The sequence below is a fragment of the Mus musculus genome, chromosome 10 (assembly GCF_000001635.26).
Source record: "Mus musculus strain C57BL/6J chromosome 10, GRCm38.p6 C57BL/6J".
Taxonomy (NCBI): Eukaryota; Metazoa; Chordata; class Mammalia; order Rodentia; family Muridae; genus Mus; species Mus musculus.
In genome coordinates, this window is record NC_000076.6 from 43,638,391 (window position 1) to 43,664,703 (window position 26,313).

The 26,313-nt window shown below is 44.0% G+C and overlaps 1 long non-coding RNA gene and 1 pseudogene across 1 annotated transcript; both read left to right on the top strand.

Annotated features, from left to right (window-relative positions):
- Positions 821-1,249, top strand: Rpl26-ps1 (ribosomal protein L26, pseudogene 1; annotated as a pseudogene).
- Gm34481 lies at positions 20,462-24,007 on the top strand. Its single transcript, XR_380284.2, has 2 exons — positions 20,462-21,098; positions 21,906-24,007. It is a non-coding gene; the product is annotated as a predicted gene, 34481 (long non-coding RNA).
- Positions 24,008-26,313: the final 2,306 nt, after the last annotated feature.

Below are 26,313 nucleotides of genomic sequence, written 5' to 3' on the forward strand. Positions count from 1 at the left end.
ATCTAAAGGAAAACAGTTGGTGTCTTTTCTTCCAACTAATTTTCAATTTCTAGACTTGTGTTTTGTTTACATCAATGTTCATTTTTAAGTAAACTTCTTCTGTATTAAGAATAAAGCCTGGGACCACACTGGTGGCTCTGGGACCACGCTGGTGGCTCTCTGAAATGTTTTCTAAGTCTTCTTAAGGATTTATCCAAATAAGAAAGCTAGGCAATATAATTAAGTGAACACAGTAATTGGGTCAATTCATGGTGATAAAATCCCCCATATGTTGAAAATAAAGCCTGAAGTCCTAGCCACTAAGTAGAGCATGCACTTGGGTGGTTCTGTCTGACCCTGAGGGTGGAAAACCAACGAGACCCCACTGGGCTTTCCAAGTGCATCAAAATGAAGAGTGGCCCTCGCTAATGCATGGGCTTCAGCAAGATTCCCAGGCAGGGATGAAGAACGATGGAACGAAGGCTGGAGGAGTTAACAATTTTCTGTGCATCACATTAATATGTGAAATTGAATTCAAATAAATCCCCAAGACCGGTAGCATTTATCTCAATGTCAGCAGGAGACCAGAAAGCCAAGAATGTAAATTGTTTCTCAAATTAAGCAATTTGTCATGGAAAATGGACTGTTATAAATTTGTTCAATTGTACACTTGTCTCTGTCAGATGCTATTGAGAGAAACTCAGGTAAGCAGCGGGTAGCAGACCTTCTGTAGAGGAAAAGAAAACTATTATTTGGTGGCAATAATCACTGGAGCTCCTCAGATAAACTTTATCAGAGTCTATTGACAGTCTACCCCAAATTTAAAACAGATATCTATTTGGCAGGTGCCAAAATTACATTCAATCCTTTTGTGACTTGTGACCAAGTCAAGAACTGCACACAGCATTTTAATGTACCTTCTCACATTTGGACGAAGATCTTGCCTTCCCCCTTTCCAGAGAGCCGAGACAGAAGTACACGGTTCCATCCGTGCCCACTGAAAGGATGATGAAGTTCAGGTTGTCCAAGGACACCATGAAGGCCTGCAGATTGGCAAAGCATCCCGAGTGTCCAGGAAGAAACACGTCATCTCCATTGAACAAGTGCAGCCGAGAAAAGGCTAATGTCACAACTGTCCACATGGGCATCCGACCCAGCAAGGCGGCAATCACCAGGCTAAAGCTGGACCACAAAATGATCCTGGAGTGAGAAGTCAAGTCTCAACAATAGGGAAGGAGAAGGGCAGAACCAGGGAACAAACAATTAAGAAAGCCAGTAAGTCGAGCTCCTCCACGGTCGCTGCTTAGGTTTTGCTTTGAGTTCCTACCCTGGAATAGCTCAGTGAAGTATGATCTCAAGTTGTTTTGGGTCATTGTTTTATTACAGCAACAGACAAGTTCACACACACACACACACACACACACACACACACACACACACACACACACAAACACGAAGTTTGTTTCCATAGTCCTTTGGGAAAGGATTCCAACTGAGCCACAGGAACGTTCCCTATGTCTCCAAGCTGGTTCCTACCTTCTAATCTACAGCTAGTTCTCAGTCAGGATTTACCAGCTACCACAGTAGTCTCATTTTGAATGAAGGACACTGGTCTATCTGGGTATGGTGGTACACACCTATAATCCTAGTACAAACCAGACCTAGGGACATAGGTAAGAGGATTACAGCCTGGAGCAAACTCCAGCCAAGTAGTGAATTTGGGTTTCAAGAAGGGCAGGGGAAGGAAAGGAGAAGGAGTAGGAGGGAGAGGAGGATGAGGAATAAGAAGAGATGGGGGAGGAAGAGGAAGAGATGGAAGAAGAGGAAGAAGAGAAAGAAAAGGATGCAGTTGGGAGTCACTTGGTGCATATGTCTTTGAATCTGGTCACGCTTTAGTTGTGTTCAATCTACACCAGTTCCTCAGTCTTTGATTTCAAGACTTTGGTGTTTTTGAAGAGCAGAAGTCAGTTATCATCACAAGATTTAATCAGTGAGTTTTTATCCACCTTCCTGCACTGCCCTGAGGATGGAGATGAAGCATCATTGAAATGCAGTAAGCCTCCTGAGGGGCCTCCCAAGGGGCCTCCCGAGGGGCCTCCCGAGGGGCCTCCTGAGGGGTTTCCTGGTGTGCCACTGCCACATACACCACTTCCTATGAACATTGTTTGAGTTGGAGGCGTCTCATGTCCTATAATCCCTTCTGTATCAGAGCAGAGGGTTGCCCCACAGAAATCCACTTCACACCCTCTCCCACCATCAGGACCTCATCTTCTGAGACAAGAAGTCTGTACCAACCTGGGTGCACAGTGTTACTATTTTTCCTGGGTGACATGTCTTTCAAAAAGTCATTTGTATTTCTATACCTGTCCTATCTCTTGTAAGAAAGCTGTGTGCTCTCCCCTTTACTGTCTTCATCCCATGAGGATGTGGCTCAGCTGTTGAGCATGCGTGAGGCTTGGTATTAGCAATGGAACGAAACAGAAGAGAAAGGCGTCTGCAGGCCTCACTGACCAGTCTTTTTGTGTCACATTTCTGTGACCTTCCACAGACTTACTTAAATATTTTCCTTCATTTTGTTTTTTTGTGAGTTTTGTTCGCTGATGCTAAACAGTCAATTTGCAAGGGTAAGTGCCTTTTACCCTCCCTGTACCTCTGTCTTAAAGCATGATCCTGTCGCGTGGGAAGTGCCGATTGCTGGAGAGTTGAAGCAGTTGTTGTGGGTGTGTTGTCCGTGGTCCTGTTGTAATGCCTGCTCACCCCGGTTCACCCAACGCTCTCCTAGAAACGCCATAGACTTTTCTGGTTTAGCATCAGGCAAAAGCAAGGGCCAGGCATGGAAAGTACTAGGAAAGGGCATTTGGGACAAACGCAACCACAGACCATGACTCATCTGATCCAGAGGCTACGAGGTCACCCTTAGTATCAGCAGCACTAGAAGGTCACATGTTCTCTGTGGAGCCTCACCGCACATCAAAATGTCTATGGCTGGCATCACGCAGGACAGAGCTTCTCTGTCAGCTTCCTCTTTTACAGACACATGGCCGTTTATAAGTAACATCCCCTTCCAAGACACAGGGACATCATTCTCAATTGACACGTTGCTGTGTTCTGTCTTTGAATTTTTGAGGTAACTGGAAAAATTTCCCCCATGTTGTTCTGCTAAACATATGAGGCTTTGGGAGGTTTAACTAGAAAAATTTCCACCTGTCTAAAACAAACAAACGAACTCTGTGGAGCACTACATACATTCTGGGAAGTGTGGTTATGAGGAAACAAAAGGTGGTGTTTCCAGGAGACGCTGGACACTCTGCACTCACATACATAAAACACCTAGGCCGGGTCTAACACAAAGAAAGTCTTTGCTATTATTTTTCCTTGTGCACACAGCTGTTCTGTTGGAGAAGGCAGGCCAGTGAATACAGAACAGATAAGAGTGTCACAAAGTCGGGTGGTGGTGGTGGTGGTGGTGGCGGCGGCGGCACATGCCTTTAATCCCTGCACTTGGGAGGCAGCGGCAGAAGGATTTCTGAGTTTGAGGCCAACCTGGTCTACAAAGTAAGTTCCAGGACAGCCATGGCTACACAGAGAAACCCTGTCTTGTGTGTGTGTGTGTGTGTGGGCAACCAAACCAAACCAAAAAACCCAACAAACAAACAAAAAAAGAGTGTCACAAAGGTTTCTACAGAGACTAATTACCATGACAGAAGTTAAAAAGGGATGGACTTTAAGTAGAGGCTCAGGGTGTCCTTCTGGGGGACTTGAGGGCTAAATACAAACTTAAGGGGAAGGACAAAGAGGAAGAGGGGGAGAAAAGAGGAGAAGGAAGAGGAAGGAGAAGAGGAAGAAGAGGAGGAGAAGGAAGAGGAGGAGGAAAAGAAGGAGGAGGAGGAGGAGGAGGAGGAGAATTCTGAGAGCAGGCCAGAGAGACAGGCAGGGCCAGGAGAAATCCTGCAGGCCATGGTGCAGTTTAGTCAGTAAGTGAAATAAGAAACTGCACAGGAGAGAGAGAACAGGGCACATGACAGGGAACCCAGGAAACCTGATTAATCAGCAGAAACCGGGTGACATTGAAGATGGAAAGGAGACGTTAAAAATGGAAAAATTTTGGTGGGGAGGGGTTAGAGTAACTGGGTATGATGTTGGATAAAGGAAGAGGGAGAGTTGGGGACAATCCTCAGATTGCTGGATCTGGTGATCTGCTAGAGAGTGCTGTCAAACACAGAGAGGAGAAACGATTACATGAGGAAGTTGTGAGGGGGCCTGTGAACATACACACACACACACACACACACACACACGCACGCACGCACGCACGCACGCACACTAGACCAGAAAATGGAGTTTCTATATGCTTAGTAAGAGAAAAGTGAAACAGAAATTGGTTAAATACCGGTTCTGTCTCCATCATGTGTAGGCAGATGTACTGTTGTTTTGTTTTTAGGCAGTCTCACTGTGGAGTCCTGCTGGCCTGGAGTTAGCTATGCAGACCAGGGCCCTGAACTCACAGAGATCTGTCTGGTTTTGCCTTCCATATACTGGGATTTAAGATGTGTGCCATCAAGCCTTGCAAGATAAATTTATTTGCTAAAACATTACCTTTAACTTTCTCTGGCAACAATCAAAATAGAAATGGAAGCTAATGGTAGATAAATGGTATAAATGAGCTACCAGACAGAGGCCCACTCTGAGTAACTGGAAAATAATTGCCTTTTAGGAGACACATAAGAGAGGCCTAAGCAAGGAGGGGGATTGAAAGACTGGAGATTTGAACAACATAAAATATTGCAGGGGGAAATTATATGCCCAAAGCTGACCAAAGACAGAATAACAGAAGAAAAAAGTACAGAGCTTGTTGTTAGGATTTTCCCCTGGGGCTGGGGAGTAGAACCCAGTTGGTAGAGTGCCTGCCTAACACAGTCAGGGACTGGGTTCAATCCCCAGCCCCAAATGAATTGGGCCCAGTTGTATATATGAGGAGGTAAAGGCAAGAGAATCAAGAGTTCAAGGTCACCCTCTAATACAAAAAGTGAGTTCAAAGCCAGTTTGGGTTACAAGAGACCCTGTCTTAATAATATTAATGAATGTCAAATTTATTAAAAATTAAAAAAAATTTACTTGACACAGAGAACTTTGACAAAGAAATGAAAACTTCAAAGAGGTTACTAGGATAAAACATTTATGTATATTTTCAGCAGTGGATGACACGTATAGAAATAGCTAGACACGAGGAAGGGGCTTGTGTCCACATCAGGACATGGGAGTGTGAATGGGAAATATACAGGAGAAGCTGATGGGACATAGGTTTTGTTTGCCTAGATTCCTCTTGGCATGCACTGCACATCTCTCCAGATAAGAATATTTTCACCATGGAGCCAGGCAGGCAGCTTTCTCACGGGGAATGTATGCCTCCCCCAAAGGGGAGAAAAGAGGATCTACTCTGTGTCTGCTTCTTCTTAAGCTCCTTCAGCTCAGAATGATCAGTACGCCAGAGTGATACGTTCTAGGGTGGCATGCTGCGCTCTCCTCCAGTGAACTGATGACGGAGAAGTGACCACTTGAGAAAGTTTTGTTTAGATTAAAAGCAGGTACCTTCCCCCCCACCCCCCAGAGTGAACAAATTTCTCTCCCCTTGGTCTTTTTGAAGCAGGGTATCACTATGTAGCCCAGGTTGTCTGGAGCTCTGTAGTCCAGGCTAGCCCTGAACTCCTGATCCTCCTGCTTCTGCTGTCTGACGGCTGGTATTACGGTTGTATGCCATCATGCTTAGCAAGAGCTGAGAGGTTTAAGGGCTGGAGGATTGTAGTTGCCTAATATGCCCAAAGCTCTGGGTTTGATTCCTACCATGGAAACAACAAACAGTCAAACTGGGAATTGGAGGAGCAGTTGTACCCAGCAGATAGTTAAAGTTTTCTGCATTCTCTTGAAAGCAGAAATCTAGGAAGAAAAACTTATTTATGATGTGCTGGGCAAATGCTCTGTCATTGAGTTGAGCTATATGCCCAGCTCCTGGCTCTTGAAGACACAGTCAAGACAGTTCAGGCTGAAGTTGAAATTCCTATATAGCTTGGACTTGCCTCAAATTTATAATTCCATGATTCTAGTTATGGATGAATATGTGGTTAATGAAGTTTTTCACATAAACAAAATAAAAGATGTATTTCTGGAAAGCATTTCCTAGTTAAACATTAAGGAGGGAACATGGCAACCTTTGCTCAGTAACTTTCATACATTAGGAAAATTAGATGAGCTCTCACGGGCAAATGGGGCCTGTGTTCTGTATTCAAGGCTGTTTCTCCAGAGGCAACATTTTCCACAACAAAACCCATTGTGACAAGCAATAGGAAGGAAAAATTAGGGTCCTTACAGTATCCTTCTTCACTATGAAGACTTCTGTCTTTCCACCAACCTGCTAACTTCATTCCACACATGTTTGGGCCTTTGCCAGTGCTTAGAAATTCTCCATACACTTTGAAGCAGGCTAGACAGGCAAGAGAAGAACGTAAGAGGCTGACTGGTTAACTCGAGGACTAGTGGTTAAAATCTGCTCTTGCAGAGGCCAGAGATACAGAGCTGAGTTCAGTACCCAGTACCTATGTCGGGAGGCTCACAACCTGTACTAGCAGTTTCAGGTGTGTCTACCACCTTTGGTCTTCTCAAGGATACACACACACACACACACACACACACACACACGCATGCACGCACGCACGCACGCACGCATGCATGCACGCACATACATTCCTATGCATGCACACACTTGAAAAGAGGCATACTGAATAATTAAAAAGAGGCAGACATGACCACAGAGCTGCTTTTCAGCAGAACATTCTATGAATACTCTAAATTGTAGAAAGCAAGACCACTCCCAACCATCTGAGACCAACACACTGAGACCACTGTTAACTGATCTTTGCTTCATGACAGAGGCACCTTCAAATCATTTGCCTTGCAAAACACCAGCTCCCGCATGTATCTGATGCCATGACACAACGAGGGCAGAAAGATAGAGTAAACCCTGCTCTAGGAAAATCTTTGTCTGGAATGCCTCACCTCTGCCCTGCCTTAACTCCCGAGTACTCTGCATCTTCAATTAAGCTTGCTCCCAAGAGTATCTACCTTTCAGAACCCCACACTCACCCCTTGGGTATGTACATTTTTGCTCGGTAGAAAAGTTACTAAACTAGCATAATCCCGAACAATAATCTATAAACTTTTCTCCTCATACCCACCTATATATGAGTTTAGTCTTCACCCTTCATCCAGAAGACCTCTCTTTGGAACAGATGGAGACCGCCACAGAAAATCACAATCTATCACAACACAGAGGCGTGAATACATCTACACAATATTCCCACATCTAAGGCTCAGAGAATATTGCAGAAGAGGAAATGGAGAGATTGTAAGAGCCAGAGGGTCAAGGAGTTTGCTGTGAGATTAGAACATTCAGAAAGTATGCCTGCAAAATCTCACCAACATAATCATCCAAATGTGAGCTGAACAGGGGCAACCCCAGTGGACATGCCAGACTGGACGGGGTGAAGTCCAGAAGGCCTTAGCCCTATACAAAAACCTGCAGGAAACCGAGTAAAGCTGGCCAGGAGAGGTGGTCCTCTTCAGGGACCAGCTCACCAATGGGCCATCCAGGGCTAAGTGGTCAACCCTGAAGATATAATACAAGTAACATTATATGGACTGAGCAAGTTATATTTATGAATATATATGTGTTCATACACATGTGCATGTAACAATAATATTAAAACAACAAATAATATAAATAAGTAAAACAATCACCAATAAAAATAAATAATAAAAATACATAAATAAAAGAATTAATAATAATAATGATAATAAAAGAGGTCATGAAATTGAAGGAGATCATGAGGCATCTGGGAAGGTTTGGAGGGAGGAAAGGGAAGGAAGAAATGATATAATTAAATTATAATCTCAAAAAAATGCTTTCATAAAAATTACACAATTTACTCCTGATTCCTTACTTGTCTCATTGGTGAATTTTTTTCTGATGGTAAAAGGAACCTGAAAACGCCGGGGAGAGGGCTGTGTCTGGGGAGAGGGCTTTGTTTTCTGCACTGTAGTGATCTACCTCTCTCACCGTTCCTATCAGCAGCACACTTGCCTGTGGTTTTATTAATGTTCCAGCAGTGTGGACAGCTGCCCTGTGACAGAGCCTCTCTGCTATCTCTCAGCTTTTCAATGAGACCTGTTTCTCTCCCTTCTCAAGCTGTGGGTCATGACCCCTGTGGGGGTTGAATGATCCTTTTGCAGGGGTCACCCAAGGCCATTGGAAAACACATTGCGACTTATAGCAGTAGCAAATTTACAGTTATGAAGTAGCAACAACAATAATTTTATGAATGTGTGTGTGTGTGTGTGTGTGGGGTCACCACAACATGAGGGACTGTACTGAAGGGTTGCAGCATTAGGAAGGTTGAGAACCAGTGTTCTAGCACCTTCAGTGTAGGGAAGAGGCTCCTCCCAGTGCTCATTGTTCACCCGGCGATTTCTCTGGGAAGTCCTTCATTGATACATTGTAAATACCCATAGACAGACCAAGTATTTGTCACGTTGAATCCATCACACAAAGTCTAATAAGTAGCTCCTAATAGGTTCCATTAGGCAAAGGTTTGCTTTCTCCTCAAACCACTGATGAGTTCTTCTGAGAAACCGCAGAACAGGGGAGAGGACCCAACAGGAACATTCGAAGAGTATTTATCTCTGTGTGGTTGATTTTGTATTTTACATAGTCACCAACGGTCCTGATGTTAGTTAGGTCATATTTCATAGCTTTATCTTATTTTTATTCTGAGGTTTTATGTGTACAGGTGTCTTGTCTGCGCGTGTGTCTGTGCAGCATGTCTGTGCCTGGTGCCCACAGAAGTAGGAGACCCCGGAACACCTGGAGCTGCAGTTACAGATGGTTGTGAGCCTCTAAGTAGATTCTGGGAATTGAACTCAGGTCTTCTGGAAGAGCAGCCAGTGGTTTGTCTTCTTTCTCCTTTTTCTTCTTTCTTCTTTCTTCTTTCTTTCTTTCTTTCTTTCTTTCTTTCTTTCTTTCTTTCTTTCTTTCTTTCAATTTTGTAAAGGAAGTTTTTTTAGATTGTTTCTCTTTCCTTTCCTATTGTTGAAACAAATGAACTCTGTCAAGAACACAAACTTAAGCTTAAGAGAAAAACCTTTGGGTGGAGATAAAATAGACACTGGAACGTCCCCTCCATTCGACCCTTCACCACCTACCCTGTTTGGGGAGGTTTGTCTGTGTTTGGGCAGCCAGTGCTTAATGGGGACACTGATTATTACCCCTTTGGGGGCTTAGGAACTTGGGCATTTAAAAGTACTTTTTCAAAACAGAAAGCAGAGTTTTGGTTGCTTTGATGGGGGCAGGGAAACAGCACAAAACGTCCTGGAGTAAATTTAGAGCTGTAATTGACTTGGATACCACAGGAAAACACAAATCTATATGAAGAAGGAATGCTTCATACATATCCCCAAGCTCGTGGGATTGTGGTGGTGGAGAGGCTAGAGCTCCTTAGAGATATTAGCTTTGCTCTAGAAACACTGACCGTTCCTTTTAAATGAATATGTGAATTCTCAGGTCCTGGACTCCATGCATTCACAGTGGCTCTTGTATTCGTTTAGCAAGCCCCTAACTTCTTCAGCATTAAACAATAACCTTTTTTAGCCTCTTAAGTGTGGGTATGGCTGACATTTTGCATGCATCAGGAGCTCCTCCACAGAGCATTTGGGAGAAACTGGCTAAGAGCTAAGGCTTAGGCATAAAGATTTGATACCCTGGCTAAGCGTGAGAGAGAAAGCTCTTGTTCCTTAAGTCCACACTTTTCATAGAGGATTAGATCAAAATTAATTGCATTCTCAGGTCCTGGTCATTTATTTTAGTATATTCACAAGCAGTGGGACATTTATTTAGAACTTTGTTTCAATTTGTAATTCTTTACCCAGTGATGGTGTGGTTGGCCCCTCCTGCTGCTGTAGTGCAATGTCAGCTGTAATAAACGAGGACTCTTCCACTCCCTAATTACTCTGTCACAGTAATCAGAATTGTTGTAGGCAAATTGATGGAAATGAGAATGAGAGCTTTTGTCTCTCATGGTGCTGAGCCTGATTGTCCTGCCTCACGGTTTGGGGGAGAAACCGCCTTCCTTCTTCGAAAATGCTAGTGGGAGTCTCACAAACCACTTTATAATATTATCAACAGTGACATTAGAGGCATTCCTTCAGGTGGAATCACTGGTGTTGGCCATTTGGAGTGGCGAGCATCATGTAGCACCTTCAGCTCGGTTAGATGATGTGTGCTGTTTCCCAGAAACAGAGTTCTCAGCCAGCAGCCTGCTCGCTTGTCTCATTGGGTTGTTTTTTTAAAAGAAAATTTACTTATTTTCCTTTTTCTATATTTTCCAGCATGTATGTATGTGTACCACACTTGTACCTGTGTGCCTGTGGGGGTCAGAAGAGGGTGTCAGGTTATCTGGAATTGGAGTTATGAGTAGTTGTGAAGTACCACGTGGATGCTAGGAACTGAACCCTGGTTCTCCATAAGAGCTCTTAACTGCTGAGCTATCTCCCCAGCCCCTCACTTAGATTTTATGTAGAATTTTCTTATCAACCTGCTTGCCAGAAAAGGGAAGCAGAGGGAAACAGGGTCTGGTGACAGGCTGAGCCCTGCTCTAAGACTCACCACACCTCTAGAGCAGTAGCTTCCAGGCTGTGCCTTAGCATGGGCAATTCTACTTTATAAAGCAACAGTTTGCTCTGTTCCGAATGTCAACATGAAGCCTGAATAACTGTATCCTTTTTGTGGAAGTAAACACCCACCATCTGTCTAGTGACAACTGTGACACCCAGACTAATAAACAACCCATTTATGCAAGACTACCAACTATGTCTTATCAAATTAAACACGTGGGTATAATTGAGAGAAAAACCAGGACTGTAGGATTGGTGAGCACACCAGACCAACTAACTGTGCAGCACCACGTCTGGATCATGTCACAGGAGTGACGCGTGCTTGTTTGACTGTTCCTGAACCTTGTTCAGGAAAATTGTCACAGCCAAGGACTTGCATCTCTGCTCCTAGATGCCAGCTCAAGAATGGCTTCTCCTGACTGTTACATCAGCCTTCTTCAAACTAATACTTGAAAAGGCCTGTTTTTAAGACCTGCATTTGACAACTTTGCATCCTGGTTAGCTCTAAGCTTCTGGCTCCTAAAGCCTCTAACCTGGTTCCTTCTAGAGAGTTTGCCTGCCTCCTGTCTGTACCTGCTCTCTGCAGGCACCTTTAGTACAATCCCTTAGGACTGTGCAACCTCTTTAACCCTTTCTCAGTACATATTACAAGATCTGACATTTGTCTATGTAGCTGACATAGCTTACCCATGATCTGGCCCATTTCTTTGCATAACTTACTTCAGGATAAATGTAGACTGCATTTTATATTTGCCTCCTTAGCAGTAAGAGGAAGCACTGGTTCGGTCTTACTGGGGCTCAGAAAGTGATATGTAAAGTATGTCTCTTTTACACGTTGCATATTTTAGACTAAAGGACATCAAAAGGCCACAGAGTCAAAGTCTCTCTAACCTCACACTCCTCTACTTGCTCTGTATATTCCTTGGAAGGGAGACATAGACATTATAATTTCTCTTCTGCAAGGCAGATCACAGAAACCAGATGCCTCCAAATAAGCCCGTGTCATTCTCTCTCCATCTCTCCGTGTGTTCTTATCCATTTGTCTGTCTGTCCATCTTTCTGTGTATTGTGAACAGAACAGAGATGGAGGAAGAAAGCAAAAGAAAAATTTCTTTTCTAAAGCAACTTACAGAAAGAATTACGATTACAAAGCATAGTGGAATTATCTTTCCAGTTATATATATGTATGTGTATGTATATATATCTTAAAATTTTGTATTTTACAAATCAATGGCCAAAAAAATCTAGAACACCTGATAAGCCTGTAGAACTTAAAAACAGTTTATTTTTAACTGGAAAATATCAATTGCCAAAGCAAACTCCACAGGGATTTGAGAATCCAGTCTTCCCTCAGTCACTGCTATAACCAGTTAAGACACCATAGAATGTTTATTTAGTTATGGTAGAAGATGGAAGTGGATGAGGGGGTGGACAGCTTAGAGTTTATGGTGTTTGTCAATGAAGTCTTCAGCATACCAGATGGGCAGGCCCAATCTTGGGTTTGGGGCTGGTTGAATAGACTTCTATGTTGATATCAGCCACAAGCCCATAGGAAACCACTAGTAGGTAAGGCACACACACACACACACACACACACACACGGGGGGGGGAGATGTTGGTGGGAGGGTAGAAATATTTTAGGAAGTATATGCTAATTGATATAAGAAGTGTCAGAATATTTTAAATTCTTACATCTCTTTTTGGTTCAATCTAATTATTTTTCAACTTTTATGGTTTCATAATGCTCTAGACATTGAACCCAGGGCTTTGCACATACTAAGCAAGGTATTCTAATATATACAAACTCTTGGTGCCAAACTACGATTTCTACTGAACTTTATTCCTATTTTGAATCATGTAGGTGTGGTGCTGGGAGAGCCTTAGTTAACACTCCATGGCTTCAATTTTTTTTTTTTTTTTAATGGTTTTTCAAGACAGGGTTTCTCTGTATAGCCCTAGTTGTCCTGGAACTCACTTTATAGACCAGGCTGGCCTCGAACTCAGAAATCCGCCTGCCTCTGCCTCCCAAGTGCTGGGATTAAAGGCCTGCGCCACCACGCCCGGCTTATTCCATGGCTTCTTTCTGCACAGATCATTATAGCTGACTTAACAGACACTTCTTGTTGACTTGCAGAAGAAAAGCCAGCTTTAGTGCCACAGCCTACAATCCTGAACCAGAGAGTTTCTGGTCAGCGACATTCTATCTGAACATGACCATTGAGCAAGGGAGAATAAGACCCCCACCCCCCACCACACACACCAGTTACCCAATCCCAAACACATGGACATATGAACGACACTAAGTGGACCCAGAAGCCATATTTTGTAACAATAATAATTATAGAGGAAGGAAGCCATGAATCTAAAATGGAGAGGCAAGGGAGGAATTGGAGGGACAAGAGGGAGGTATAGATATGATATACATTGATTAAATAGGAATGAGGTTAAATTCCTTATCCCTTCTGTTTTTCTGTGCCTTCTGGAGAGAGCCACAGTAACACAGGAGAGGAACTGAAGACACCATTCCTGGGTGTTTGACAATGGTAAACTGTGAGTGGTAAGCGTCCCTCCAGTAAAACCTACCCAGCAGGTTCAGCCTGTTTCCATAGAGCATTCCAGGCAGGTGTGAGACGACAAAATTTGGAACACTAGCTTCAGGTCACAACATGGCCTCTGTATTGGGTCGCACTTTCTTGGCCTCTGAGCCCTCTGTGTTAGCACTGTGATTGTGGTTGCTCACACACGTGATCTTCTGGTCATCTGGGCTTTGTTAGATGGCGCTACCAGTCCCCTGAATATAGTTCAGAGATGAACCAGTGTGGGAGATAATGCATTTATTTGCACGATGTTCCCATACCCCCTTTAAGCCATTGTAGATTAGATTTATTAATCCTTCCGTGTAGTGTCGGTGGGCTGATGAGGACTGGCTGCTCCACCAGCTTCCAGCCACAGTTTTCTCCGACCCTGCCAAGAGGGCGAGGTGGCAGCTAAGCCATTGCATAGTCATCTGTCTGACGACAGCCTGTACTCTGAGAGTTTAGTATTTGATTACAGCTTCCAGGGCTTATACGAGGCTCCGTTCTAGACAGCGGAGGCAGACGCAGAAGCAGCGTGCTCTTCCTGGTTGCTGTTCGCAGTTGATTTCCTCTGGACTGGGACTGTCAGGTTGTTTCAGGACACTTGTGTCTGTTTGACTCCCTTCCCAAGGCCCCTGAGAATTTCGTTATAGACGCTTCCTTTGCTTCAGACTTCAGACCAATAGAGAAGGCTTTCTGCAAGGAGATAGGTTTAAAAGGGGGAAAGAACATTTTATTTAGGAAAAAAAACCAAGTCTTTAAGAGAATGAAAAGATAGGTCACTGCTGGGGGCGGGGAATTATTTGTAAAACATTATCTGAAAAGGATTGACATCTGAACAGATGAAGGACCCTCCTCATTCATATTTATTAGGAACTAATAAAACCTGTAGAACAATCTAATGGAATAGTTATGTATTTCAGTTCATGATTTCAGAGTTTTCAGCCCATAGTCCCTGGCTCTACTGAAGCTCGGCCTGCGGTGAGGCAGAACTTCACAGTGGTAGGAACATGTGGTGGACACAATTTATCTCATGCTAGGTAGGAACTGGAGAGAGGGGAAAGAATTAGGGGCAGGTACAGCCTTCAGAAACACTCTAGTGGTATCTTTCTTCCAGCTAGACTCTACCATCTAAAGTTTCTATCACTTCCCAAATTGGAGTTACCAGCCAGGGACCAAGCATACTTGCTCAAAAAACAAAAACAAACAAAAAAAAAAAAAACAAAAAAAACCAAAAACAACCAGGGAGCTAGGGGAGAGTTTCCCCAGGTTCAGGTTTTAGGATGCTCAGAGGCATTAGAGCTATGGGTGCGGGTTCAGGACTGTATGCTGAGCTAGTAGCGGAATTGGTCAGTACCATCCACATTTTTATGTCTTTGAAGAAAAGCAAAAGTCTTAGAGTAACAGGGCAGTGGAGGCATGCACTAAAGTTACAGAGAGTCATCAAGGTCAGACAACATTGGTGGGGTTGGATTCTCCAGAAGGAGCCTCAGGAAGTCACCATGCAAAATTGCCAAGGTAAAGCCTAAAAACAACAAGACGCTGGAGATGCCAGGGCCAGAATATTTGCTGAGGAAGCCTACAGTTTAGAGTGGAGTCAGCAGAACTTCAGGGATGGAGCTGTTCATGCCTGTTGGAACCTGATGATGCCATCAATTGCCCCAGATACCAGACATGGGACTGTAGGCTTGGTGTTCTCCCTGCTGGGACTTGCTTTGGTCTGGGCTTTCCTTGTTATCTTCCCATTCCTCTCTTTTGGCATGGGGATATTCAAGGTGTGCCATTACATACTGGAAATACAGTCAAAATACTTCCTGCACAGTGGCTCACAGTTAAATGATTGCCTTGAGTTGCAGAATAAAAAGCCTTGTGGTTTTAAAACTTAGAACCATTAAGATTTGGGGACTGTCTTAGTCAGAGTTTGTATTCCTGCACAAACATCAGGACCAAGAAGCAAGTTGGGGAGGAAAGGATTTATTCAGCTTACACTTCCACATTGCTGTTCATCACCAAAGGAATTCAAGACAGGAACTCACACAGGGCAGGAACTTGGAGGCAGGAACTGATGCAGAGGCCATGGAGGGGTACTGCTTACTGGCTTGCTTCCCCTGGTTAGCTCAGCTTGCCTTTTTATAGAACCCAGGACCACCAGCCCAGGATGGTACCACCCACAATGGGTCCTCCCGTTCTTGATCAGTAATTGAGAAAATACCTCACAGCTGGATCTCATGAAGGCATTTCCTCAAGAGAGGCTCCGTTCTCTGTGATAACTCCAGCTGTGTCAAGTTGACACACAAAACCAGCCAGTACAATTGACCCCTTGTCAACTTGACACACAAAATACATCACTATTAAGCCTCAAGCCTTACTTTCTTATTCATCCCCAAGATCTAAATAACTTTAAAAGACCCACAGTCTTTACAAATTCTTACATATTAAAGTTTCAATCCCTTTAAAATATCCAATCTCTTTTGAAATTCAAAGTCTTTTTACAATTCAAAGTTTCTTAACTGTGGGCTCCACTAAAATACTTCCTTACTTCAAGAGGTGAAAATATCAGGGCACAGTCACAATCAAAATCAAAATCAAACTCCAACTGTCCAATGTCTGGGATCCACTCAGGATCTTCTGGGATCCTCCAAGGTCTTGGGTCACTTCTCCAGCTCTGCCCTTTGTAGCACACACCTTGTCTTCTAGACTCCAGCTACCTGTATGATGCTGTTTTTCTCATGGTACTGGCATTTCCAAAACACTGCTGTCTTCTGCTGCAACTGGACTGCACTTTCACAAATAGTCTCTAGAGTTTGGAGTTATACTTGAAGCTGCCCAACTCAAGCAGCCTTGAGATTTATGATTGTGATTGTGTGGAAATATGTGCTGTCTATACAATGTTCACCATGCACGTGGTGTTCACACGCACCCATGACAAGAGAGCATGCGCCTGCTTGAAAGCCAGAGAGACCAAAAGGAAGGAAGGGAGATTCCTATATCCGATTCCCTGAAGGGGCAGTCTTCCCTGACCTGGATTTTCCTAGCTGTCCTGGAACTCACTCTGTAGACCAGACAGGCCTCCAACTCAGAAATCCGCCTGCCACTGCCTCTCAAGTGCTGGGATTAAAGGAGTGCGCCACCACTGCCTGGCTTCGTGTTTGCTTTCTTGGAGGCTGAGAGAGCTTCCTGCTTCTCCTTCTGTTTTTTGTTTTTTGTTTGTTTGTTTTTTTAGAATACCTGTAGCTCATTCTGTGGTTGTTACATGCCCGTTTCTTCTTTCCTTCCTAATAGGATGTTTGTGCGTCTCAGTGTGAGTAGAATCCACTTGAGTGGAATCCACTTTGCTCGTTGCCTAGATTGTTGCAGGTTTGGAGAGAGAGCTGCATAGTTTAAGCAGCTTGTGTTCAAGTGGACACAAATTCCTTGAGGGAAATAAATCAAAACAACGGAACGATTGCTTATCCCGACTTTGAGTTGAACAACGTCTAAAGGCAGGTGGTATTTTCTGAAGAACACTGTGTGACGGAGAGCCTCAGGCTAGGGCAAAATCTGGTTCACACTTCCTCCAAGTGTGTGCCCTTGAGAGAATTAGTCTGCCAGAGCAAACCCTCAGGAGAGCAGGGCACAGCTTCTGATGCCTGTGAGGAAAGGCAGAGGACTCGACATGTGATCTCCAGAGGTCTCATTTTATTGAAGGTCTGTGAGTGCCGGAATGTAGGAAACACTCTCTGCTTAGACTGAGAAAGGGCAAGCTTTTGCTGGGTTCTCCTGAGCCATGGTTCCCTGAGTTCCTGGAAGCCTATGGTACACAGTTAGTAACCTTCACAGCGTCCTTTACTGAACAATGTTGGAGCCTCTCCTCAGTGTAAGTGTGCAGACTTAGGGAACAGTGGCTAGGGAAGAGATAGGCATGAGGGGGCTTCAGTGTGGAGCCAAGAACCCCAATTTCTGAGACCAGATACTTTCTGGGGGTCAGCACATTCTCCAGGGAACTAAATGGGACAGCTAGGCAAAGGCTGTGAGGTCTTTATTTTTATACTTGCTGGCTTCCCAAGGGGCAACAGGCACAGAGCTTCTGGGCAGAAGCAGCTGGAAGCTGCAGTGTCACTGGGGGGAAAATTAAGCATCCAAATTCCCTTTAATGCATCTTCAAGGCTGAGCTGTGGGCTGCTTTGAACTGGTTGGCTGCAGTAGAGGGAAGTGTCAGCCAGGGATCCACAGGAGGAAAAGCTGAGGGAAAGGAGGAGAGGGCGGGAGTCAGAGTGTGGGGGAAGATGAAAGGGAAGTGGGACATCAGACTTCATGACAGGCCTCTGGGAGAGGGCTGACTAAAGAGGATTTGAGGGATATTCCCTGTGTGTCTACAGCTGCACCCTGGAACTAAAACATCTGGGAAATTTAAAACGAGTCTACAACTCTTACATGTTAAGTCTATTTAGTGCTGAGATGGACAGAGAGGAGACCCGTCCAGGCTTTGGCTAGACAGCGAGGAGATGCTTTTTAATCAGTATGATATTGGTGTGTGTGTGTGTGTGTGTGTGTGTGTGTGTGTGTGTGTGTTCGTCCGTGTGTGTCCCACAGCAAATGTGGAGGTCAGAGGGCAATTTTTGTGAGTTGATTCTCTTCTTCTACCATATGTTCTGAGAGTTGAACTCAAGTCATCAGCCTTTGGGTTCAAATGTTTTCACATCCTGTGGTGGTTTAAATATGTTGGCTCATGGGAAGTGGCATCATTAGGAGGTGTGGCCTTGTTGGGGAAGTATGTCACTGGGGGGAGGGGTGTGGTCTTTAAGATCCCATGCTCAAGTTCCATCCAGTGCAGAAGAAAGCCTCTTCCTGGCTGCCTGCAGAAGAGAGTCTCTTGGTTGCCTTTGGATCAAGATGTAGAACTACTCTCAGCTCCTTCTCCAGCACCATGCCTGCTTGGATGCTGCCATGCTTCCCACCATAGTGATAATGGACTGAACCTCTGAACCTGTAAGCCAACCCCAATGAAATGTCTTTTATAAGAGTTGTCTTGGTCACGGTGTCTCCTCACAGCAATAAAACCCCAACTAAGACACATGCTGAACCATTTTGCCTGCACATCAGCTCTGGTTTCTAGTTCGTCACCCTCCCCCTAACCCAGGCCACTGAAATAACAAGGATTTCTATTTCCCAAGGCTAGTCATAGAAATGCAAATTTCTCAGTCTCACAAGAAATCCACTTCCTAAGGGAGACATGAAGGGGGACTGTCTTACAGTTTGGAGGAGGAATGCAGCATAGAGAGGTTAAGGAGAGTCTGGACAGGCTCCACTGGGTTTCCCCACTCTGTTAACATTGGATCATACTCATGTTGTATGCTCACAACTATATGGTGCATATGGTGTCCATTCTCAGTTACACTGGAGAAATGCAGGTGATGGAACACTTCCAGACAGCAGAGAGGCTCCTGGAGGCTCCTCCATGCAGCGTGGAGGGCAGGAGCTCAGCAACTGTCCTTGCACCTCGCTCCATCAATTCTCATCTGTACATCTTGTAATGAACCTGTAAATGTGTTTCTCTAAATTCCTTAAGCCAGACTCTAGCAAATTAAGCAAACTCAACAAAGGATCTGTGGGGCTAGAAAGATGGCTCAGTGGTTAAGAACAGTAGCTGTTCCTACTACCCGAGACCTGGGTTTGGTTCCCAGCACCAACATGGCAGCTCATGATCATCTCTGTAACTCCAGTTCCCTTTTCTGGTCTCTGTGGGCAACACACACACACACACACACACACACACACACACACACACACACACAGAGTAAACATATATATGTACAGCCCAAACAGGCACACACATAAAATATTAAAATGAGATTAAGAAATAAATAAATACTTGATAATAAAAGTGTATTTGGGGTTCTCTAAGCCCGTTCAAGGCAAGTGCTTGGCTCAGGTCTGTTTGGCATTGCTATCAGAAATGTGAGTTATGTGAAAGGAATGTTCACAGATTGTTCAGATGACAGAACTTGGGAGACACAGCTGAGTCACTGTGTGGAGTTACAGACAGAAGCAGTGGTGCCAGGAAGGAAGGCTTCACATCTCACATAGCATCTGTATCGCTGGAGATGAGCCACCTACAGCTCATAACCCTCAGGCCCCCAACCTGCTCCTTTCCACAAAGCCTCATCGCCTTGTCTTGATGCCAAGAGGACACTCTGCATGCTGGAGCCAAGAGCACAATGCTCTGAGTACCTGTCTGAGTTGACTGAAACTCCAATTCATGCTTTCTGCCTCTCTTGTGTCTATTCTGTGTGTGCCCTCCCGGGTTCATACTTACCCACTTCCTTTCTTTCCTGCATTTGTGACTATTACCATTTCCTTCCTGGGCTCCAGCTCAGAGACTCTCCCGAGGTGTGAGGAAACGTGGTCCCCTATGCTCCTTATAAGCATGGATCTGAATATGAGAGGCGATGACAGAAAGATGCCACGTGTCTCAAGGATTGTTTTGTGTTAAAAGCAGAATTAAGAAACAGAAAAATCTCAGTGTTTTTATTTCATGGCCTAAGAGTGAGCCATAAATTTCCCTTTGTGAAGATGTTCTCCTCTCTCCTGCTCTAGGGAAGGAATAACTCGTAGTACAAGAGACAGAAAATCCATACAGAGATGGGTCTGCACTACCATACTCCACCAACCTCTCTCTTATCTATCATTACTTTCTGCACAAGCTTCACTTTCCACAGTTTATCACCTCTTAAAGCCAAACTCCTCTTCCTTATCTTGTCAATTCTCCACATGTTTATTGTTCTTCCTTAAGATGGTATGTATACACCCTATATTCACTCTTGGGTCTTACCTCTGGGCACAGAAAATAAAATATTAGTTCAGATAAAATGTGTGTGTTCTTTCTCCTCTCAGTTTAATTCATAAACCTTAGTCATGGAGGAGGAAACCATTTTTCTTCACTGCAGCAGCTTGAATGAGAATGGCTCTCATAGGCTTATTATATCCTTGAATGCTTGGTCCCCAATGGGTGGAACTGTTTGAGAAGGATTGGGAGGTGTGGCCTTGTTGGAGAAGAGCTTTGAGATTTCAAAAGCCCACATCATTTCTTGTTAGTGCTCTCTCTCTCTCTCTCTCTCTCTCTCTCTCTCTCTCTGCCTCATGCTTGTGGATATGGATAAAGATGTAAACTCTCAGCTACTGCTCGCTCCAGCCGCATGCCTGCCTGCCTCCTCCATGCCTTCTGCCATGATGATCATGGACTCTAACCCTCTGAAGCCATGAGCCCTCAGTTCGCTCCTTCTTCTCTATGTTACCTTGCTCATGATGTCTTTCTACAGCAACAGAGAAGTAACTAAGTCACATCTCAAGAAATCTGAATGTATGGCCTATTTACTCTACACTGTTGGATGGCAGATTCTATGGACAAGCCTATGTTCTCCACATTGTCTCTGTTCTTTCGATTATCCTCTGCCAACGTCTCAAATGGCATTGACGTTCTTTCCAGGCCTGCTTGAAGTTTTTACCAAAACAACCAGGGACATTTACACACTACTCTGAGTTTCTCATGATCTGTCTCTTGCTTTTTGATCTCTCATCCTTGATTATGGCACTGTCCCTTCCTTCCTGCTCCTTGGAATTCCCAAAGGAGAGGGACTGAATGCTCACTGGTCGTTCACTGCCAAGCCCCACCATGCCATACTGTTGGTCTTTCAGAGCGAAGCAAACGTAGCTCCTTTTTGTATACCTCTGGCTTTGACCTCTTCATTTTCCGGCCTGAGTTTCAGTGAATACTGGAGGTGGAAAGGCCAAATGAGCCTGAAGCTTGTCCTACTCACAGATCTGCCTGTCTGCAGTCACTTTGAAGTAAGTCACTCTTTAACACCCTCCTGAGTTCAGGTGGTAGATAGGAAAGAGGAAAGCATTTGGGGAGTGCCAGAGCAGTGGGCTTAGGAAGGGTGTTCTAGTGAAAGATTCAAGGTTTGTGGTGTTTTTTTGTTTGTTTGTTTGTTTTTTTTTTTCTTTTGCAATTGTAAGGCTGATTTGAGCAGAGTTAAGGGAATTTGGAAGATAAGAAATAGGTTGAAAGTAGTTAATCCCACTACTGCTTTACCAGTTCTTCAGGAGGTGTGAGCAAATGCCTGTTCACTAACAGACGGAGGTGTAGTTCTACCCAGGTCCATACATTTATAGGGCTTACTTACCAGACCCCCAGGAGGGATGGACTTAGAGGAGCAAGAATGAGCCCCAAGCAACTGTTTGGCTGCCAAGCCCATCGTGTCTTCCCATCCCTCTTCAGATAAACTTCCATGTCCTGTGAACTCAAACAGTTCCCAGATTGCTTGTAGTTGGGGGTGTGCAGGAGGGAAGAATGGCTGTGGCTTGAGATGTGAGTCCTGAGACCCTCCTCTCTTTCTTCCCCTGGGAAGTGTCAGTGACTGCATTACTTTTACTATAGGCCTAGCTACCTCTGTACTTTTCTCACCTAGTTGCCATGGCTACATGGCCATAGTCATATCTTCACCAGGAGGATGACAGTGTGAATGGGCTTTGTGCTGAGAAAAGAAGGCTATACTATATTGTCGTTTGAAAGATTTCTGTATTTCCTTTTATCTGTCCTGTGTTTTACTGCTATAGGGCTAATTTTATGTTTTGTTTGTTTTCTTTTGCAAGGATCTCAAAGGTGGTGACAACTTCGTTAGTTATGTGTGCCCCAGCAGATGGAGGAGCTGAACGTTACTTAGGGATCACTCCCCTGTTGCTGGACATCTATGTTATTTTCATTTATTCTCACTTATTTCTGCTGGTACTGGGGGTTAAATCCAGGGTCTGTGCATGACTGCCAAGTACCCTACCACTGAGAACTGCATCCCATCTTGTTTTACTATTTTTATTTTGAGACACTGTCTCCCTCAACTGTCCACACTGGCCTTGAACCCATGACCCTACTGCTTCAAGTCTTCTATTTCTTTTTTCTTCTTTTTGAGACAGTGTTTTGTTATGTTGCCCAGGCTGGCCTTGAAATAGAAATTTCCCTACTTCGACTTTCTGAGTGGTGGGATTACAGATATAAGCCGTTACATCTGTTCATATTTTTTATTGCTGCTACCGTGACCTTCAGTATGCTTGAAGTATCTTCCTGCATCCAGAGTTTTACTGACATCAGAAGTATAAAGAATATAAACATTTCCCACAAACACAATTTTTTATTATAAAATAATACTTGGTAATGGTGCTATTATCTATTTACTTACATCTTAGGGCCAGCAAGATGGTTCCGTGGGTAAAGGCACTTGTTACCAAGCCAAGCCTGATGACCAGAGTTTGATTCCAGGACTCACATGGTGGAAGGTGACAAGTTGTCATCTGACCACCTCATACACTCCTACATACATACATACATACATACATACATACATAAAATAAAAATTTAAAGGATGTTCTTATATACATACATAACACACACACACATATAATTGCTTTTGAAATAAATAACTGAGCTCATGTGTGTATGCGCGCGCGTGTGTGTTCCTCTGTGTGTGTGTGTGTGTGTGTGTGTGTGTGTGTGTGCTCATGAGTGTGCATACGTTCCCACCATATTTCAAGAGCAGAGATGAGAGATCACCTTCCTCCCTTGCCTTCTGCTTTGTAAAGACAGAACGTAGTGTTAAAGCTGCTGCGCTGTGAACTCCAGTTCCTCAGACTGGCCGACCCGGAGCTTCTGGGTGATTCTCCCATCTCATCCTAGGAGTGCTGGGACTGCAGAAGCTGCCATCACATCTGCCTTTTTTTTTTTTTTTAAAGAAAAAGTTGGAGGTTTTTGGGGAATGAACTCGTATAGCTAGTGCTTTTATGCACAGAACCATCTCCCTGTCTCCTTGTACACATTTTTGAGGAAGAAAATGGACTCTATCCTTCTAGAATCTGCTCATCCTGTCCCCTGGGACCCTTTGCACCAACGGCGTTCTCAGCAGGAAACGTTCTTGACTTCTCCGTGACTGGATTCTTCTAACTTTAAAAGTTAAGAGACTTAGGATTTCAAATTATTTTGCATGGAGTTTCTTGTAATGGTCAGCATCTGACATCCTCCTTGGTTTTCCTATTTTCTGTCTCTCCCAAAGGCATCAATAACCTAATCTGTTTTGTTAACCCTCATAACTCAGCATTGGGCACAGCAGCTACCGTGGTCATGGTAGCAGCCCATATGTGGTCATGCATAAAGACCCTTGAATTCCAGATTCACGGCTGCTCATGAGAACTTCTTCCTGGCCTGTCCTCAGTGGGGTTTGAAGCACTGGTGTCCAACAGGTCAGTCTTTCCTCTCCCTCTTACCTCCTTGCTTTGGTCAGTCAGTAGCTGACTCCCTGTGGTTATAGGAGGAAGAATCTGGATTTTAAGAATTTGACTCAATGAAAAATAAATATGAGAGGGACAGAAAACAACATAGATGTAAAGAACTATTCAAGGTATATGATTTGTGTAAATTATGCTTGGTTTTCTGTTCAAGATTTTTTAAAGTTAAATCTGATTTTTCCATCAAAGATCAGCTGGTTTCTTCCCTTACGGTTTGTAGCTAGAATGACTTATAAAGTGACTTTCTTGTTTTGTTTAGGGTAAGTTTTCTTTGTGTATTTATTAAACATAAATAGCTATGTTTAATACTTTGCAGGTAAACAGATTAGCTTTTGCTCAAGAAGTCAGAAAATAAGTTCTGAATTCTTCTATGCCTATTTCTATGCTGAACCAGGTCTGTTCAAAAATAAATATTAAATGAGGTAAGGACTCAATTTTAACTGCTTGATAAATGTTTAAGCAGCTTAATCGTATAACATTTACTAAAAAAGGTCAAATATTGACTAAAGCTAAGGTAAATATTTCTCCAATTAGCAGTATAACTGGGCAGTCATCAGTGAATAAAACAGATGGTAATTACGGGGAAACGGAAGTGCACACACAAAGACATTTAATAGTGCTCCAACCCAAGCCTTTTTAATGTGGGTACATGTGTGTGTGTGCTAGTGACTGTGTACCTGTGTGCTTATGAGTCACTTTCTGATGACTTTCCTCAAGCGCCGTCCACATCTTTTCTTCTGAGATAGGATCCCTCACTGGGCTGGAGCACACCAAGGGTTCCAGTTGGCCAGTAAGCCCCAGGGATCCTGAGTCCCACAGGGGTCATGGCAGGCAGGAAAACCATCTTCCAAGAAGTGCAAATGGAAACTCAGCTCAGTCTGACTTAAGTCAGGAGGCTCAAACTTCTGGAGAGTCAGGCAGTTGGTTGCCAGCATATTTAAGTATAGTACAACTTGGAAAAAAGTTTCCTGGTGTAACACAATACCCAGTGCACAAGGAGGCAAAATTACATTGAAATTTATCTCAAAGTATATGTCATTTCTTCCAAGAAGATGGATTCTAGAGACAGGCTATCTGTATTAGTTTAGGGGCTTGGGAAGTGTTTAGCATGGCCTTGGGCATACAGACAGCATAGAGGACATTGGCTACTTGTGATCCTAGATGTGGGAGCTTGGGGTAGACCCTTGCTGTACAGGTAATGTTAGGGTCATTTAGATCACCAGTCACCTTTGGTGCTGGTTATATGTGCTTGATGTGGCTTGGCCCAACATTTAATGCAGATCTCCAGGCTGTTAATTGCCTTCATTTCCCAGCATTCTGGATGGAAGAGCAGGTTTTTATTTCATTTCCCTTGAGAGAACGATCCTGTGTGTTTAGTGGTTTTTCTAGAAAGCTGTGGGTGCAGGACCTTCATGCTCCCAACATGAGGTCTTTTAATAAAATTCCAGCTTTCTCTATTTGGTATATTTGGGGGAGTTTAATGTGGGACCCTTTAAATAAATGGCTCTATTAAGTGTATTACCTTATCTCTGCATTCACCCATCTCTCTCCTAGCTGTAGATGGATTTGGACTGACCTTGAGAACCTCATTGTAACTTGATTATTTTTTTGTAAATACTATGTTTCCAAACTGAGTTACATTTTAAGGTACTGACTTCAACATGTCTCCTTTAGGAGGACAGTTCAACCCCTGAGGGTAGCACACATAAGAAGTAGTTCTATTGGGGCCTGGAGAGATGGCTCAGCAGTTAAAAGCACTGACTGTTCCAAGGATCCTGAGTTCAAATCCCAGCAACCACATGGTGGCTCACAATCACCCATAATGAGACCTGATGCCCTCTTCTGATGGGTCTGAAGACAGCTACAGTGTACTTACATATAACAATAAATAAATCTTAAACGAAGGAGAAGGAAAAGGAGAAGAAAGAAGAAGAAGAAGAAGAAGAAGAAGAAGAAGAAGAAGAAGAAGAAGAAGAAGAAGAAGAAGAAGAAGAAGAAGAAGAAGGAGAAGAGGAAAGTTCTATCACAATCTCTGTTGGTAGAGGTTGCTTTCTGGTTTTTTGTCTTTGAGACAGTTTGTCTTCCCAGGCTGTAGCCCAAGGCTGGCCTAGAGCTCATTATGGAGCCAGGCTGGCTTCAACCCCATGGCCTCCTTCCATAGTCCCACTGAGACTACCAGCCTAGCTCCACCACAGATCTGTTCTGGTGAATCAGAGCTGTTGCTCTGGTGGCTTCGGTTTGGTGCTCAGAACTGAGACACTGGGTTTCTCCTTCTATGAGTGTCACACATTGTGCCTAAGAAAGCCTATGCCTGGCTGGGTGAAGCCTTTGGAGTCTGAGAGTCCACGTGGGGGGTCCTCAGAGACACTTCAAAGACCCCCTCAAAGCAGATGGGAGTGTCACATGCTAAGAAGAGTTCTGCAGGAAATTTTGTTCAGATGCCTCTACAATAGGACAGTAGCTGGTGACAGACTTGTTAATATCTTAGAAAGAAACACAGTTCTGGGACTGGTGACTTCAGAGAGGCTGTGAGATGGACAGGGGGAGTCCAGATGAGGAAGACTTCCCCGAGGAAGTCCCTTGGCCGAGCATTGAGAGTGAGGAGGCTCTTGACAGGCTCTTGATGGGGACCCAAAGGACAGCTGTAGAACTTTCAGGACTAGCCCAGAGGGGAGGCTATGAAGGGACTTGGCTTGTGTGATGGAATGGGGTGGGCATTATCAAGAAC